Below are 10,765 nucleotides of genomic sequence, written 5' to 3' on the forward strand. Positions count from 1 at the left end.
ACAAATGATCTGCCAGTTAAGGCGGCATCTTCTGGTATCCGAGTTGAGCTAATTTATTTTGGGGGAGAATGTTCCATTCCAGGGGGACTAATATAGAGCAGTGAAATATATGTATGGATACCCTGCAAGACTTTTTTTTTTCCTCCCCTCAGCGTAACAGAGTTACGTTAGAAACTGATGTTGGACTGCTGGGAGAGTCGTTATGATGGAGACAGGGATTTTTCTTAGAACCTTCTTTTTCAAGTAGAAACATCCATTCAATCCAAGAAAGACATTTTGGAAAAGAAGTCAACGTATAGAATTGATTTTATTCTTTCTATGCTTGGATGAAAACAGAAACTGTTTGGTGATACTCTACAATACTAAGCATTTCACGTAAACTGGATGGACCAAGAAGAGAATAACCTTCTGCACGACAGCTGAGGGTCTTAACCGGAAAAATACTGCAGTCTATCAAGGGGAACATCCAAAACACGCTTGGACCTCTTGCGTACTTGATTGCTCCATGTCCTCTGCATCCAGGTTGAACAGACCATAGGAAATTTCAAAGACCGACAGCTGAATCTAAAAGAAAAAAAAAAAATAAATCCATTTAGTTGTCATGATCATTGTCCCTGTCAATGTCTAGTATCCCAAACTTCACCCACCGCACTGAACTTTGCCATGCTGCTTTGTGCTTGGGAGAAGACAAGTCGCTCATCGATTACGTATACTAGTTAAAAAACACTACCTTTGGGGCGCCTGGGTGGCTCAGTCGGTTAAGCGTCCGACATCGGCTCAGGGCATGATCTCACCGTCCGTGAGTTCGAGCCCCGCGTCGGGCTCTGTGCTGACAGCTCAGAGCCTGGAGCCTGCTTCCGATTCTGTGTCTCCCTCTCTCTCTGACCCTCCCCTGCTCGTGTTCTGTCTCTCTCTGTCTCAAAAATAAATAAAAACATTAAAAAAAAATTTTTTTTTTAAATATGCTACCTTTAGGAGGCGTTTTAATACCGTAGTAATAAGGGTGAGTATTTCCTCTAACTGCCAACTTTGACATTTTCGATATCACGTTAGCCAGGACGCGCTGGACATTTGCAAACACTTAATGCTACACTCCACGTATGCTATCGAATCGCCCTCCAAAAGTGGTGGTATGGTTCCGCAACTGGTTGAGGTCACATGGAAAATAGAATTATATGCTAATTTGTTCCTACATTAAGTTATCATAGAAGGTCAGACCAAACATGGCAAAATGAATTCTGGAAAAAAAAAAAAATTAACTAAATAGATTGGTATGCACCGTAGCAAAGTAAACTGTTTATCTTAATAGATACAAATACGAGAAAGACTTTTTTTTTTAAATCTTTCAAAAAATAAAGGTTTTAGCCAACCCCAGGCAATGACTTGCATGATTTAAAAACACTCTACGGAAATAATTTTTCCCTAAAGAAGAACAACGGCAGGGTATTTTTTTCAAGGGAAATAAACACGGGGAAGGGCCTAGTATCCAGAAGAGAGTAATTTCCCCAGAAAAAGCTCCACTCTATCTACATATTTATCAGAACTTCATTCACGTAAGTAGCTATACCCACACACTGTAAGATGAACACAACGTTTAAACTACACGATGGGGTCAAGAGGTGCTGAATACAATACCTTTATTATTTAATTCCAAAATAAACTAAACAACAATATAGATGTTTTCCTTAGCCTCGATTTGTCCGAAAAAAATACGCTTTCTTTAAAAAAAATTACTGAGGGAAAAATAAAACCTCCATTCATTTCTTTTTCTGGAAGGCATACCTTATAGACATCGCCTTGTCTACGGGTAAGGTGAACAGATGCTACATCAACTTCAAAAAAAGTACAGAGCAAATTAGTGACTGAAGAATTTGGGCTACCAGTTTCATATATGATGATGGTGTAGCCCTCACATTTCTATTTTCAAAGGTCTGTTTATAGAAAGAGGGAAAGAATTGGGGGGCGGGGATGGAGAAATCCAATCTCACAGCACCCGAAACCATGGGGTGAGTATTTTCTAAAGCATCGCGTCTGCTGTAGAGCAAACTGAGACAGATGACAAAGATCATCTCTTTTCCACACCCTCAGGTAAATTCTTGGGGCGGGGGGTGGGGGGGAAGACGATAATTTTTTGTTCCAGAGTCTATCCTTTTTTCCATCGAAAGAGATGTTTCTATTTTTCCTTTTATTGTAACATTTCCAATGGTATCCTGCAAGAGAACTAGCACTCCCCAAGAGCCATGTGAATTTTCTTTCAATCGGAACTCATTTCTACTTTTTAAAGGGACTTTGCCTACTGCTTTTAATAAGATTCTATTACTATGAATTCTCCAAAAATACACTGGATTCCCAGGAGTATCGGTTTGACGTCTTGTTCAAGTACTGACTTTTCCGCTATGTATTACCAGCAATGTTTACCCTATTTTCTCCTTACCAAGTTAGATATGAAGATACTTATTCAGGCACCCAGTCTTCAGGCTCCTTGATGGACTACAAGATACAGCTATATACTTCTCTACTATTATTGCTGGTTTGAAAGACCTTATGTAATGGGATCTTCATCCATAAAAAGTTGAGAATTCCATTTAAAAAAAGGGGGCGGGGAGTCGGACAAAAACGAAAATATGCACTGATGCCTGAGTAAATTAATCTTCATTCCCACTGAAAGCAAGCTGATGTCCAGGGACTGGGAATTATTCTACCATAAAATACGGCACATTAAATACTACAATAACCCATTTGAAATGTCTTAAGATAATTATTATGTCATCCACGAATGACTGTACACATGGTTATATTTTAATATTCGGTACTGGAGGTGCTAATGCAAAATATGTCGCCACTGTGAAAATACGAAGTCGGGTAAAAGAGAAGATCAAGCAAATCAAATTCCATGACTAAAGGTAAGACTCCAAATAAGATGTGAAAAACGGATCGGTAAGAGGAAGGGCAAAATATTTGGCCCCTGGTTGTTATCACAAACAAACACTATCACTCCTGAAGGTTTGCACAGAAAACTCCTTATCTCCACGAGCTCGTTGAAAAGAATGGAAAGCTTCTTACAACCAGCTAAAAAGAACGTCTTTACCAGGCTCCTGGAAAAAGCTCATTTTCACATTACTCAGGCTTCATTATGCTAAATCAATATTCGTTTAGTCACTGGGGTTATTGACATATTTTAAAATAAAAGTATACCCTTCAGCTACTGCACTCATTACGGGTAATTTGTCTTGTCAGAGAGCAGGGAATATTATCCCAGTCTTTCAAGGGCTGACAGCCCATGGAAATACCTCCCCATGGTTACAACTGTAAATAATTTTAAGGTAAAATATTGAAAAATCAATGACTGTTTCCTGCAATCTGTCACAAACAAATCAATCATAATCTGTACTGCCAGAGAGTATGATTTGAAGGAGATGGGAGCAGATGTAATTCTTGGCTGAAATCTCTCATTTCAAAATCACTTCACATAATGGTGTCATCATTTAAACACTTAACAGTCAGTGCAACTGCCACTGTAACATCTAGTTGGACAGAACCACAAGGAGGAGGAGGAGAAAACGCCATCGCTGTTATGTTAACAAACATTTAATTTAAATGGTTGCTGCATTAGTAGATTTCAGCGGAAAACACTTTCACCTGCCCTCTTTCACAGGCCTACATTAATCAAGGCGGCTTTTCTCCGTACTAATGCTTAGTAAAAAATTAGCCTATGCCTCAAAATCTGACTCTCCCACCTACACCTTTTATTTCAAATGTCCGTTATGGAGAATAAAATTTAGCATTAATAAATAAGACATCTGGATTGTAGAACATCCATAATTCTACCCATATAACAAAGACAAAAAACAGTGTCATAGATGTCAAGATTATACTTTTCAAGTAGGTTTAGAGGTCTCCGTTGCCCGGATATTAAATTTTACATTTTCCTTCTATTAATACATATTACATCTCAACTTCGTAACACTGTAGCTGATTTTAAGACGACCAGCACGACCTAGTCAATTCGAAAATACCCTTGCGTTCTGCACACCAGCCATAGACTGATATTTTAAAAACGGAAGTAATAACCCGAGTGTCTGAAGTGTAAAAGTTGGTCAAGGTCATAATAGTGAATCGTTTTGTAAATGTAAACTGCTTTCCAAGTAATCACTCTGATACCACCATTTTTTTCCAGGCGGCATTTTAACGGCTTCCTTGGCTTACAACCTCTACCTAGGCATCAATACAAGAATCTGAGATTGGTATACTTTTCCTTTCTTGTTGTGTTAACCAAATACGTCGTACGATTTAAAGATTAAAGAGCCTTCTTTCTGCAGGTTTTTTTGTTTTTTTGTTTTTTTAATGCACACTAGCCCCTTTCATGGAAGAACTTGATTTCAGCTACCACACTGCTTACCGATTTCCTAATTATATAATCGGACGGACACCATGAAACCCCTTATTGTCCCATTAATATCCTTCCATAGGTATAATTCAGGAAGTAGATATTTTTGGTGACTAGAAAAGTGTATCGTTTGTCTTAAGAAGGAAAGAAAACAGATAGAAATACCATTCCACAACTTAAGCCTATATAAACATTCTCAGACACAGTCACTGGTCTTTTATAAAAGGGTTTCACCCCGTTTTTAATTTCACCTGCATATTCCACATGGCAACCCGGCTCGAGAAGACAGAAGCTTTTCTTATTGATACAAACCGAGCACGAATTTTGTTCTCCGAGGATCTTAGATTCGTCCTTTAACCCTAACATTGGATGTTTGAGAATGACAAAAAATAACACACGGGTCAATTATCAAAGATACCATCCAGAACACAACCCAGGCCTCCATTCCGTGTGAATTTCTGCAACAGCTGCAGAGGAAGCAGCAAGCCAACCTAGTGAGGGGAAAAGGAAAATGTGACCCGTAGCCCGGGATTACGAGGAAAATGCAAAGGGACAGAAAGGGGTGAACGAGGAACAGGACCCATGTGCGTGTGTGTGTGTGCGTGTGTGTGTGCGCGCGTGTGTGTGTGTGCGCGCGCACGCGCACCCCTGCACTGGAGCGGCCCAGGCTGGGCCCAGCTCGCTCCCTGGCAGAGCTCTGGAGCCACTTGTCAACCGCCAAGTCTCCCGCTCCGAGTTTGGTCGAGTCTGGCAGTATATCGCCCTGCAGAGAAGGCAACACGGAAGACGGCGAAGCAACACGCTGAACGCACGCACACCAGCCACAAACCAGAATGATGTCTGCTTGCGCTGGGGAGGCCACCATCACGGCTCTCATTCTCAGAAAGAAGCTATTTTAAGGGTGCTGAGTATGCCTGGCTGAGATTTCTCCGCTCTCCCGGCACAGACCGCAGCCCTGGGAGCGGCAGCTCACAACTCAGCACGGGCAAATCAGATCGTTCCATACCCCGCATTTAAAGACTTTGCTGTCTGGTAGATAAAGTTCTTATATGTAATAAAGGCTCAGGATTACAGAGGAAAGTATTCTCTTAAAAGAGATAATATTACCTCCCTATCTTCAGAATCTCCTCCTTCCGACAGCCAGTACAGTTGGCTCCATTATGAACTGCGGCTTCTTAAAAAGAAAAACAGCAATAGTTAGCTGCGTCTTTCCCGCCACTTCCTTCCTTCATGGAATTACAGTTTAATTACCAATACTTCAATTGATTTTGTCCCTGAATGACACATCTCTCAGAAAGCATACCCTCGCTATTTCCACTGGAGGTCACTTAGTACAACCTTCTCAATGAATCAACCAGAACTCATTACTGTTGAAAGGACGTGTTTTCTTCGTAGTTTTTTTTTTTAAACCGGGCCCCCCCCCCCCCCCCCGCCACACACACACCTATGTGATATAAAAGGGGTACGAGTTTCAGGACATCTGGACAGTACTAATATACATGAAATACGAATCTTCATAATAAATCTTGGCTGACAACAGAAAACAAAACCAATGTGCATATATGTTTAGATTTTTCCTATTTTAGGTTGGGGGGGGGGACTCGCCCAATCTCTGGCTTTTAAATTCAACAACTTTACACGTGGATAAAAACAACAACACAAAAGTTTAGGCTTTAAAGGCAAACAGAGAGGAGGAATCAGGCTGCGCACTGCTTAACATTTTCCTTACATATGGGTTGTGTATTTTCGAATTTGTTGTGACGCGTCCCCTTTTGGTCATACCTGACACCTCGTCTCTGTAAGACCCAATCAGAGACAGGGGAATGCACTGTGTTATTTAAAAATAATTGTATAGTGCTTTATCTTCTGTTAAAAGTCACTTTACCCTCTCTGAAAGTTTTCAGAGAAGCATTTGTTGTACTAACTAGGGTTGCCTTCTGTTTAGTCTTTTTTTTTCTTCGGTCATACAACCATTTTTCTTACTTAATTAACAAAATGTTCTTTATCACTGAATCCAGTCCCTTGCTCTCCCCAATAGACGACACAAATATTCTGCAAAACAATTTTTTCCCCTACTTTTCTCATCTGCTTGTATTCAGCAGCCCCTATTTTGATGAGAAATGACAAGTTTTACACACACCTCGCATTAAAGGGGTTTAGTATTCATGCCTGGAGCTGATACTCCCATTAAATTTATTCTTAAAAGAGCTGGGTAATGAAAATAATCAAAAAACTCTAATTTGGCATAAACAGATCATTTCCTTTAAATAACGATTCCATTTCTATCAAATAGAAGCCCAGTCTTGACTTTCAAGAAAAGCACCGAGTTTATAAATTTCCCCATCCAATGACATCATTAAAAATAAATTACTCAGTGTATTTCCACGAACCAAACATTTTTCTATTTTACTGAATGTTTAATGCATTTAGTAAAATTTTAATAATCAAAGGCCTCAAGTGACATTCTTTGTATTCTGACTTAGTTCCTATTACCAATATAAATACTCTGGTAAAACCAACACGGAGGCTATTTTGGGTTTACTTCACGCACACACTGTGTTGCAGACATTCACTTGCAGATGAGCTTGGGGATACGTAAGGAAAAAATTCAGCCAACATTTGGAGGAAACCCAGAGTTCAGAAGTCAACTTGGCTGAAAACATCCGAATGTATTAGGGAAGCATCATACTTATAACCTGCACACAAAAATGGAAATGATTCTGTTTAAAGAAACACAGCAGGCTAGTTAAATACTTTGGGGATATTAGGTATGAATACCTAATCTAATTTCCTCCAAGGTATCACTCCATATTATGCCAAATAAACAAATAAAGGCTGTATCAAGGTGTGGAATATCATTAGCCCGAGAAAAGGCTGGAAAAAATGAATTACGTAAATGACAACTGCAGGAGACAATTACATTTCCTTCTCCTGAACAAATGTTAAGTGCATCCTTACTAATAAAGATTTAAACTCAAACTACATTAGAATATACTGGTTTTCAATTTTGAAGCATCTAAGTTAATTTGCCAAGCTAAACTGGTGCTTAGGTATACTCTAGCTATAAAAATTCTGCACATTTATGTGGAAATAAGTTAGAAGTATCACACTTCAGAATTGTGTTGTGACAGCAAACCACAGTCATTACTGAACAAGAAAAAAACAATTCCGGGAGCGTACATCTCCTTGGAGGTACATCGGTTGCATCTTTGAAGCATAATTATTCTCTACAAAACAGCTAATGATATACCAAAAAGGTGTTAGAAATAAAGGAGCCAATAAAATGTAGAAACTGTAGGGAAATACACACAGATAGTGAGCTATTAACACCACAAAAAAGGCCGTGCTATCTCAGAGTTGATTCGTATTTCTATTTTTAAAGGCCACGTTTAATTTAATTCACTTACGACTACGTGACTGCATTTACTTGCATGTTATCAACTTACATTTTTCCTAAGGTTTCTATAATGCAAAAATATGTGAGCAAGTATTTGGTGTTGTTCATTACAACAGACAATAGGCCATCAGTTCACGATTGCACTTGATTTCTTTTAATACAGCATATAAAATTTGAAAAGAATACACGGATAACAGCACAGGGATGCTGAGCTGAGCTGCTAGAACACAAATCTTCAGGGGGAGAGTTGGGGGATGAGGAAAGCAATTATGTCAAAATTAATGCTCTTGTTTTAGTTTTAGCAAACACATCTAAATAAGCCTTTCTCTGATTTTAGTTTACCATGTAATTCTAGCCAGCTAATTATCCTTGGAGTCACGAAGGAGCTGTGACTCCACCTGGCTTCTCCGATCATATGCCTCTGGCCTCCTCCACTGTCATTGCCTCTTTCCACATTGAGTTTGAATATTAAAGAAAAACACTCACGCATCTTACATACACACTGATGGACAGCCAGCTTCCAGGAAATCATGAGCTACAAAGGGGGGGGGGCCCCCCCATCTTAATGCAATACTTATGTTAAAGGGTATTAGGTGCTGGGTAAGCCAAGGGTAATATAATCAGCAGCATCCGTCTTGCTAGTGTTTTTGCATTCAGAAATTGGAAGTAAAGGAGAGTAATATTATTTTAGTGGTCACCCAGGTTATGGTTCAGATCCTTAAGCTAATAAGAGGCTAAATGCACTATTTCCACTGGCTCATAATTCGAATTTGCGGACAACATTTTGGAAGAAACAAAACAGTTGTTTGTTTGTTTGTTTTTTTCTATTTCTGGAAATTAAAAAAAAAAAAAAGCATTCCATAAGCAACTAAGGTAAGTACTTGATAATATGAAGAGAGAAACTCTTTTACACCATTAAAACATTCTAGGAGACGGTTTTCCCCAAATATAAAGTGGCATGAATTTCTCATATATTTACAATTCAATTAGATTCTTGATTCTGCACATTAAGCGCGCCTCCATCTATAGATTGATTCTGCACACTAATAAATGTGTGCTTCATACGAGGCTGTCCCATTTGTGCTTTTCTTTCTAAATTAGTAACCATCACTCCACAAAGATGAAGCACAAAGAAAGCTGACAAAGGCACTGGCCAAAAAGCCACAAGTAGCATTGCCACATGCCAGAGCACTTAACACGAACCTACCCTTTCTCTCTGAAACTTCTGTTGCCAAAGTGCTCACAAAATCTGGAAGCTCCAAGACGGGTTTCAAGTGCAATTAAATTCTCCCAAAGCAAAACTGTACCAAAACATGCCGCCCTTCTTATGTCACCATTTTATAGACAACGTGTTCTCAGGATCTTAATGAAGATAACGATGCACACCTGTGTCAACATTCACTGGCAAGACAGCCTTATCAATCATAATCCTTTAAGTACACTCCAAAACAGCAAAGCGATATGACAGAGGCAATCTGTTGCCTTTCCTGGTGCCGGTGTTGTGTCTCTCCCCCACAAGAATGATGAGATCTTTAAAATACAGCAGACCTACTTTTAGGAGTCTTTAAAGTTTTAACTGTAAACAGCTATTACGCCAAATAAACAGGGATGACCTCTTTTGCGCTTGATTTGCACAAGGACAACTGTATAGCCCAAACTCGAAAAACAAGGTCTGTGGCCATGTCTTAGCAATACAATTGTGGATCTTATTTTAAAAGCTTTAAATGTTAAGAGTGAGGCATAACTGGATCCGTGCGGACACGACAAACCAATAAACCTTTAGGGAGTCTTAAGAGCAGAATTTCTTTTGAGCCCTACGTCAAAAAACAATCAGGGCATATCTACCCCTAGTGTGAGTTAAATGTTCAGGAAAGGTACAAACGCAAGAGTAATCCCCCCACGCCCCGCCCCGTAAGAAAAAGAGTCATCTTGGTCATCTGAAATAAGAGGGAGATAGCTCCCACCACTGCTGGGGGAGAAAGCTTCAGTGACCAGAGACTAGTGAAACCACAGCTAACCAGTAAGCAGGTTCCCAAACGGGAGAAGAAAGGGAAGGGAGAGGGGACCTTAACCGTCACCACGACCAAGATCAAAAGGTAAAAACCTCGTGTTTGTCAGCAAAAACGTGAAAACTTTCACATGAACTCCAAGAACACCCGCCAGATGCTATCTGAATCCCATCTGCCTGCTAATGATCAGTTCTTCCATTTCACGTATTAACACAAGTCGGAGACGCCGGGCCAGGCGGCTGTGGTCAGCCGAGCAGCAGAGCCATCAATGTGCAAATAAAGCAGAAAATAGAGACATCCTTAAAGAAATGAGTCTTAAATTTGACGCAGAGCGGAGGTGACAACCACAGCAACAGAACCATAAATTCCAAATGCTTCAAAATCTTTCAGGATTCTCTCCGGTCCTTGACACCAAAAACAAGACAGTAAAAAGAAAGGGGGGTGGGGGGGGGGCGGATAGCCTAGCAGCCAGAGTGGCAGAATGATGTAATGAGGTTGTCTGTGTGACAGACTCCGATTCTCGGTGGCACAAACCTCCATGGCTCCATTTCAGAAAACGGCATCCTGGACGAGAGCCGAGAAGGGTGAAGGGGCCGCGCGTGGGTGAAGGGGATACGCCCACGCGCGCCCGCCCGCGGACCGGGACCTCAGGAGAGGCCAGCCCGACACTCACCCGGCCCATGCCCGCCGGGGGCCCGGCGGCGCGCGGGGCGCCGCCGCGTCCATCCGGTCCACGAAGGGACGCGGACGCCGCTCGAGGGGCAGGAGTCCCGGCCGCGACCGGGGGCGGGCATTCGGCGGGATGGAGGACCCGGGACTCACCTCGCCTCCGCCGCGCGGGCGCGCGGGCCGCGGACGCTCCCTCGTGGCTGGCGCGAGCCCCCGGCGGGCGACGAGAGCCAGCGGCAACCCACCAAGACCAACGCCAGCACCCGGTCGCGGCCGGGACTCCTGCCCCTCGAGCGGCGTCCG

At 41.5% G+C, this 10,765-nt stretch overlaps 1 long non-coding RNA gene across 2 annotated transcripts; it reads right to left on the reverse strand.

Moving 5' to 3' along the window:
* Positions 1-288: 288 nt before the first annotated feature.
* LOC121045313 (uncharacterized) lies at positions 289-10,694 on the reverse strand. Of its 2 annotated transcripts, none has more exons than XR_005797696.1 (3): positions 10,616-10,694; positions 5,495-5,561; positions 289-564 (listed from the first exon to the last, which is right to left on the reverse strand). It is a non-coding gene; the product is annotated as an uncharacterized LOC121045313 (long non-coding RNA). The 2 variants fall into 2 exon arrangements; XR_005797697.1 differs by lacking the exon at positions 10,616-10,694 and adding an exon at positions 10,328-10,459.
* Positions 10,695-10,765: the final 71 nt, after the last annotated feature.

The sequence above is a fragment of the Herpailurus yagouaroundi genome, unplaced genomic scaffold, assembly GCF_014898765.1.
Source record: "Herpailurus yagouaroundi ecotype Mexico unplaced genomic scaffold, PumYag 190, whole genome shotgun sequence".
Classification (NCBI taxonomy): Eukaryota; Metazoa; Chordata; class Mammalia; order Carnivora; family Felidae; genus Herpailurus; species Herpailurus yagouaroundi.